This window comes from Lissotriton vulgaris, chromosome 10, assembly GCF_964263255.1.
Source record: "Lissotriton vulgaris chromosome 10, aLisVul1.2, whole genome shotgun sequence".
Taxonomy (NCBI): Eukaryota; Metazoa; Chordata; class Amphibia; order Caudata; family Salamandridae; genus Lissotriton; species Lissotriton vulgaris.
In genome coordinates this window covers 1,020,778,412-1,020,787,220 of record NC_141698.1, presented here as the reverse complement: position 1 = coordinate 1,020,787,220, position 8,809 = coordinate 1,020,778,412, and positions in this window count along the sequence as shown.

The window sequence follows — 8,809 nt, the reverse complement described above, 5'->3', positions numbered from 1 at the left end:
AGCCCCGGCACTCTCTCGTGCACGTTACTAGGGACTAACAGTAAATCCAATGCACCAAATCATGGATACCAATCGTTTGTACAATTTACAGTAGGGAGCACTTGCACTGCGGCACGGATCAGCCGTGGCGCAGTGCCCTGAGTATCGGAAAACCAGCAAAACATCGGAGGCACATCAGCAAAAAGTGGAAGGGAGACTCACGCCAAGGTGCCAGGTCTAACAGTCAGTATCTGGATTGGACACAACAAGCCTTGGCAACAGCAACGCACGCAAGATGCAAAGATTCGCTTCGGTGCAGATCAGCAAAGTCTGAGGGACTCACCCTTTGGAAGAGAGTCAGGGCACATCTGGAGCAACCAGGAAAGCCCAAGAAGTAGAAGATCTACCTTTGTGGGGACCCACCAGTCAATGGACCAGTGATTGTGAAGGCGCCTCGAGGAGTGTAGGCTCTTGATCTTCGCTGCAAAAGATGCTCATGGCTTGTACTATAAGTAGCCCAATGCACAACTTCGGAAAAGCTAGGGAAGTCAATGCGCTAGCAAATGTGTTGGATGTCCAGGCATTCCGGTTCCACGTCTCTCGTGATGGCTACAGGTCTTAGCTTCGCGGGGGACTCGTGTCAGCCTTGGAGGTGTCTGGAGGACCATGTCCTGTGTCACAGATTCTTCAGGGTCTGGCAGGAGCCTCGAAAATGCAGACCAGCAAGATGCTTCTTTGGTGCCTGTTTGAACAGGGGAGTCACTCCTTGAACCCAAGGGAGAATTCTTCCGTCTTCCAGTCGATATGTAATGTCGAAGGTCCAAGATTTCTTCTTCAGAATTTCATCCAGGGTAATCTAAAGTCCTAGGGACTGGGGGGCATATTATCAAGCCTGTGCGCTAAAATTATCGCCGCTTTATCGGCCGAAAACGGCCGATAAAGCGGCGATAATGGGCTTGATAATATGCTCTATGGAATTCCAATCGAAGCACATGTTAGATGTGAAGACATCTAACATGGGCTTCGATTGGAATTCCACAGAGCATATTATCAAGCCCATTATCGCCGCTTCATCGGCCGTTTTCGGCCGATAAAGCGGCGATAATTTTAGCGCACAGGCTTGATAATATGCCCCAAGGTTCCTATACTTATACTAAGTTTAGGGGTTGGACTAACTCTAAGGTCGTGTTAGAAATGGGGATCTCCGGTTGGCTAAGGCTTGCGCCAAAGCCAGGCAGAGACCACCACTCTAGTGAGGGAAAGGGAGTTACACGCCAAAGATAACTCCTGTTCACCTCCTTGGTAGCTTGGCACGAGCAGTAAGGCTTATCTCAGTGGCGATGTGTAAAGCATTTGCACAACTCACACAGTAACAACATACTAGGCACACCACAAAAGGAACTCCACACAAAATGATATATAAAAACAGCCTTTGTATTGTAATAAAACACATTAGATAGTAATCACACCATATACATTGTGCCAACTGGAACGGGTAATATTTACAACGGATTGTTTACACATGACAGGGCAACGTGGGCCACTGTCAGATTCAGCACTTGGTAAAAATAGTAAAAGCAAGAATGTATCATGAACTTAGAACACAGCCAGTAATCACTGGCAGACACTATACTCAGTGTCAACCTGTAACATAAATCATAATAGGCACAGTATCACATAAGGCGAGAACTCTATTCTGCGCCAACCTCATAAGCTAAAATCTGGTAGACCATGATCTCCCAAACATAACTTGCATTAGAAACTAAACTTAATAACATAACCTGTAGTAGGGAATAAATCAAACCTAGACCACAGTAGAGAACCAAATAAAACATAAGACAATAGGTAAAACCTTAATAAGCATAAAAGCACATCTATAAGCATAAATCAAGATGCATAAACCATACTACATAAACATTGCATTTCCTAGCACCTATATAAATCACACTAGGGCCTGGCCCTATAAATCTAGCAGTCGCGAGGGCCAACTGGCCATCTCTAAGGGGCTCAAATGCCCTCTGTCCAAAGTCAGGGCACGCTGCCAATGCAGTGACAGTCAAAGGGGTGCACTTGGCGCAAACCTGAACGTTACAGCTTCCCACTACTTGCTGGGCAGCTGGGAGTCCTCAATGAAGGGCATAAATGTAGCAGCTGGCACTATGTGCTGCGCAGTTGTGCAGGCCGAGGTAGGGCAAAGGAGTGCGTCTCACTCCTTGACTTAACACATGTTCCCTAAAATGCAAAAAGACCTAAAGAGTGCAGCTGCCCACTACTTGCTGGGCAGCTGGGAAGTTATAAAATGCTGCACGGGCTCACAGTAGCCCTTAGGACAAAATGTGCAAAGCGTTGGATTCACACGGGGCTCAGTAAATAAATAATGTCCCCCTGGGAGCCATCTGGCTCTGAAAACAACTGGGGGCTTGTTGGAGCCACTGGGCTCTGAGAAATATTAGGAAGTTTTGGAGCCATCTAGGCTCCAAGAAATATTAGGAAGCATTGAAGCCATCTAGGCTCTACGAGTAATGGGGCCAAAAGCATGGAAGCCCCACGGGGCTCTGTGGAACAAATGAGGCCCCAAGCCCCTCACAGGGACTTTAAACAAATCAGGGCCAAAGCAGAACTTGCCCCCGAGCACGGGGGCCCACGGGGGCTCCCAGGAGGTGGATTAACAACGTTGGAGCAACCCACTGCGAGACGGGCCGCTCTGACTCTGCCACCCCCCCCCCAAACTCCGTCGAGCTGCACTCATCAGCTCTGGAGCTGCGCCTTCCACGCGGTGCTCTCTCTCCACCAGTGCTGTCTTCTCAGTGGCGGAAGGCAGGCTCTGGGGCCAAGGGACTCGGATCTCCTCTCAGCGCGACGGGGAGCATCTCCAGTCTCCCTCTCTACACGGGAGACCAGCCAGGTGCGGGACTACTTCCCCAGGCAGGGTGAAGCGGAAACAGAGTTCACCAGGCCCCGCCCATGTCCCAGGGACGGCGCCTGTCTTCCGGGTTGCACTGGAGCGGCCGGGAGCGAAAAAGGCTGAAAGCGCGGGGTGGGCTCCCGCAACGGTCACTAAAGTATTATCGGGCAATGAGGGGTAGGCTCCAACGGGTTGAATATGACTGTAGAAGTGGGATGGGCACCCGCGTTAGACTCAAATAAGCGGTGTAGGCACCCTGATTAATTATAAAGTAAAAAGAAAGACGCAGGGTGGGCACCTGCGCACTGGGGATAATTAATTATAAAACAAGCGGACACAATGCAGGGTGGGCACCTGCAATGGAATATTAAAATAAGCGGGCATAATTGAGATAAAGCGCCCAGGCGCTAAACGTACAGACACCCAGTCCCAAAGGGAACAATAGCTCAAAAATAGTCCTAGTGCAGAGCTGGGACAGGAAGAAGGGTCCCAAGGAGTCCTCCAGGCATCCAGGGGCAGGGCAAAGCCCAGGGAGATAAGCCTTCCCCTGGGCCCCAGCATCAGCACGCCCCTGGAAGATTGAAGTCCACAAACAAGAACATCTTCATGGGGTCACAGCCCCTCCTTTTATACAGCTAAATTGTTTGTTCTCAAAGGTGCAGGCAAGGGGATAGCCAGGCACAACTGGTTCTGGAGCACTTTGTTTTGCTCAGCTCCCCTCTCTATTCACAAGACAGGCCAGGGACATCAGACACACCACAGGGGGCGGAGCCAACATTGTAGAGGGAAGGCACAGCCCTATTCAGGTCCCAGGTGCAACTTCTCCCTCACATCTACATGCAGATCTCCCTATTCACCACCGGGCAGACTCATCCTGGCTCATGGAGCCAACCACACCAGCCAGCCCCTGTCACTCACAAGCCAGACAGGCAATTCACATCTCACAGCACACAGAAACTTCTAAAAGTGGCACTTCTCCACTAGACACAATAAATCTGCTCACACCATCGCGCAACATTTATTCTCAAGAGTTCGCACATACCAAACTTGACCCTGCACTCTCCACATATCAGGAACTACAATCAGACCCTCCAGGATATCGCGATTTCGTGGTTTGCCGTGAAATCGGCACTTTTGTAAAAATGCCGCAATTTTTACAAAAGTGCCCACGAAATCGGCACTTTTGTAGATATCGCTGTATTTTTTCAAAAGCTAATCCATGCCACTATATCCTGGGGGGTCCTATTTGCAAGCGACCTCAGACAAATTACCAATGTTATGAAAAAATTTCGCTCTGCAATCATTGCAAGTCAGGAGAGGACCTGAAAGACCGGAAACAAGAACCCAATAAGTGGCATTAGGTGAAGTTCTGTAGTAAAAATAATTAGAAGGGCCTAGTAAATCAAGAGTACAGTAAAACAGCTGCAAAAGTCCCAATTACGCAATATTTACGCAATATTTACAAAACACAGTCACAGTGATTGAGGGGCATTAAAGTCTTATATGTCTTACGAAGTCTTATATGTTACCAAGTGTCTGCAAAAGTGTACCACCCCTAGTTTCAGATGTTGGCACTGTTTTTAATTTTGAGATTAGCACAACAGCAGTGTTATATTTACACAATATAGATTGAAAATTAATAATCCCAACCGCTCATGCCACTATTATAGCTTTGTGTGACCTAAAATAGTCTGAATTGTTACACTTCTTAGGGGAAATGGCCCCTGGGCGCCTTGGACCGGGTAGATCTGTGGTAGAAAATAAATGCCACTCAATTGCCAGAGGAGGTCCTTTATTACCTAGCCAGGTACACGCCCAGATTGATGGAGGCTTTGGTAAATACAACACCACAATGCCCTCAGGAGTGTTTGTTTTTATCTAATGTGCACTCCAGCCTTTCTTCTTCAGGTCCAACTTCGCACAGTCACCACAGCCCTTTAGGGAAGATGGCTGTGCGTGCCCAAATACCACCTATACTCCTGACCACAACACTGCATAAGATTTTGCACGTGGGGTGCCCACAATGCAAGCTGCACTGTCACTGAATACTTATTTTATTTACGTATATTTAAATAGTGTGCACCGGATGCCTGAATTGCTTCTAGGGGCAGAGAGAAAAGAGAAGGATGCAAGAAAGTGTGGAACATGTTTTTTGAAGAGATATGTTTCCAGCAGTTTCTTGAAAGCGAGCAGGTTGTTTGCGTTGCAGATGTGTGGGGATTGGTAGGGGCAGGAAGCTACTGAGAAGAGACTTCTGGATTTGCCATTGGACTTGGGAATGCATAAGGAGTTCTGCACGTTGGAGTTTAGGAGTTAGGAGAGGGTGCATTTACAGTACACATATAGCTGCAGAGAACCGAAAGTGCACCGTGCATCACGACGAGGCATAAGTAGGGCTGTGAGCCAAAGGGTGTGCATCACGGTGGACTCGGGTGAACTCTGCATTTGACATCTCACTCAGTCACGCCATCACCTACTCCAGGTCTGGTTCGACAACAATCAGAGCACGCACTTCAAGAGACCAATGGTGCGGACTGTCCAACGACGTCACGCCCCTGGAATACTTCACCACTTCATTTCCCCACGACCAGCACCAGGATTTGACACGTTGAGAATTCCCAAACCATATCTATATACACTCGAATATCTGTACATGCTTTTTGAGGGAAACAAAGTGTCTACATGTAATTAAACCAAATATACATAGCTTCATGTTGTTAAATAACTAAAAAAGCTAAGATATCTGTGTTTGTTGTAGGAAAAATGGCCAAATAAAATGCTGCAAAGTTGCCGCTAAATTTCCATATTTCTGCCGCTAAATTTTCATTTTTGTGCTGCTAAATTTGCGAATCCATGCCGCTGTATCCTGGGGGTCTGTACAATGCATACACATATCCCCCATGCATTCCTTTAGGAGGGCAGGCCACTCTCAGGACATGCACTCAGAGTGGGCACACTCTTTACACTGGGCCACAGTGCTAAGATGCGCAGAGGCCTAAAATCACTACCACCATGCCAGGGGCTAAAGGCAAAATGTCTAGTGGTGAACATTCCAAAACGGCCCAAGTCCAACAGGTCCCACCTATGGGAGGAGCTGGGGATGGGGTGGTTACACCCCTTCCCCTTTGTCCAGTTTCGCGCCAGAGCTGGGGCTGAGTGCCCCAGCAACTGGTTTGAACTGGGAAATTAATGAGACACCTTGTGTGCCCCAGACAGTGTCTGAAAAGCATTCACTGAATGCTACCCACCCTGCCCCAATACACTAAAGCCTGTCTGAGGAGGTGAGGACGAGAAACCTATTATCCAGGTCTCCCCTGCCAGAGTTTTGTCCAGCAGCAGGAGGTCAGACCTGTGTCTGTGCCGCAGCATCCATTTTGTGATGCTGGGGCTCCTTTAAACTATTACCGGGAAAGTAAGTGTTTACATGTCCTCTCCCTCTAGAAGGATGGAAGGCTACCCCCGTCGCCAGAACTGGCAGGGGGGGAAGGGGGGTGGGGGTACTATTCCAAAGTGTTTGACACCAAACACGACATGTTTTGTTAAAGCCAAACCAAAGTTACATTAACCGCAAGGATTAGAATGCACTTAAGAGTATATGGTATGGCCAGACCAGCTATAATGAAGGGATTCCGAAAGCTGCAGAGGGGCTCAGCTCATGCTAGGGCACCCTCTCACACAAAACAAAGCACTCTGCCTTCAGGATTGTCAAGGCCTACCATAGGAGTAACGTATAGGTTTATTTGTATATTTGTTTTTAAAGGTAGATATAGGTATACTATATCTCAGTAAGGGGTGCTTACACCACCTTACCCAGGCTGCAAGTGCAGACTTGTGGTGCCATTTTGGAAGGCTTCCCAGGGGTGGCATAATACATGCTTCAGCCCCTGGTAGACCTCTGGGATACCTATGCCCTTGGTACCTAAGGTACCATATACTAGGGACTCACAAGGGTAACCCAGTAACTAATCTGGTGTGTACCTAATGTACAGGATATCAATTTAGAGAGAGAACAACTAGGCTGGGGTCCTGATTAGCAGGGCCACAGCCAGACTAAAGTCGATAAACCAGTGAAGCACAGCAAAAAGTGGGGGTAAGCAAAGTAAGCAGATCCTACTCTCCTACACCATGCTCTATGTTGTAGTGGGCAGAAGAAAAACATGATTGACACAGCAGACCAATGAATAAATGGGGCTGACTGAAAGTTCATATAAGTAATTAGAACATTGGATTGTTGAGAGCTCTTTTTTATTATAATGCTATATATGCTGTGTTTAAATATATCCATTTATTCTATAATTTTTTTTCATTGTTCCTGTGTTTCCCCTGCTCTAGCGGCAAGATTGGTTCCTCCGAGAACATTATGGGGCATATTTACAAGCCCCATGCGCCACTTTTGCGTCACTTGTAACATGGGAAAAGTGATGCAAAAGTGGCGCAAGGGACTTGTAAAGCTGCCCCTATGCTCCTGACGATTCCAAGCTGAGCGCCTGTTTATTGTGAGTGACGCAGACCAGCGAGAGTAAGTAAATAAAGTGTTATTCTCATCAGAAGTTTGATATTTATTTCATTGCCTGCATTACAACAACTTTTTGACCACAAGTGCAAGGATCCGGTGCCTCCCGCTTTCAGCTTCGGCCGGGCTGCTGTCATTGTTGCTGGTCGGGTACGCAGAGGACAACAACTGTTTGCAGAGTCTGGTCTCAGAGAGGTGTCTGATCGCAGTGAGGCGTAGTGTGTGTTTACGCGACGCTGCAATAGCACCGTGAGCAGACCCCTGGCACTGTGAGCAGACCCCTGGCACTGTGAGCAGACCCCTTTCACTGTGAGCAGACCCCTGACACTGTGAGCAGACCCCTAGCGATGTGAGCAGACCCCTGACACTGTGAGCAGACCCCTGGCACTGTGAGCAGACCCCAGGCACTGTGAGCAGACCCCAGGCACTGTGAGCAGACCCCAGGCACTGTGAGCAGACCCCTGGCGCTGTGAGCAGACCCCTGACACTGTGAGCAGACCCCTAGCGCTGTGAGCAGACCCCTGACACTGTGAGCAGACCCCTAGCGCTGTGAGCAGACATCTAGCGCTGTGAGCAGACCCCTGGCACTGTGAGCAGACCCCTGGCACTGTGAGCAGACCCCAGGCACTGTGAGCGACTCCTGGCCGTGTGAGCAGACCCCTGGAACTGTGAGCAGACCCCTGGAACTGTGAATTGACCCCTGGTACTATGTGCTGACCCCAAGCCCTGTGAGAAGACACCTGGCGCTGTCAGCAGACCCCCTGTTGATGCGATGAGACTCCTGGCCCTGTGAGCAGACACCTGGCGCTGTCAGCAGACCCTTAGCACCGTGAGCAGACCCCTGGCGATGTGAGCAGACCCCTGGCACTGTGAGCAGACACCTGGCACTGTGAGAAGACACCTGGTGCTGTGAGGAGACACCTGGCGCTGTGAGGAGCATCCTTAAGTCTCGCACAGCTGAGCAGCCCCGGGGACAGGCTAGCGCCTTGATCATCATATTAACAAGACTCAGCATTATGTAATTGGGAAAACTTTGGCATATTTGAGCAAAACTTAGATTTGTATTGGGAGAAGCCTGGAGTATATTAGAGATGCATTCATAATAGAATTTTAAGGGGCTATTAACTGTCAGAGGGAAAGTGATGAGCATTCAAACTGGGTGTAATTTCGAAAGGATTTTCGATGTCTTTTTCCAGAGGACATATTTTATCAGATACATGCTGCTTCGCCCTTGGCACAGACTAATTTACCTGTTATGTGTCTGGGATCTTTTAATTCTAACTGGGGCCAACCAAGTAACCCTAGCGCCTGGATTTAGAGACTCCAACACATACACTTCATTAGGGTGAGATTGTGCCTCACCCAACACACCTGTGAAGTAGGAGCTAGATTTAGGTGCTCAGACGTTGAGT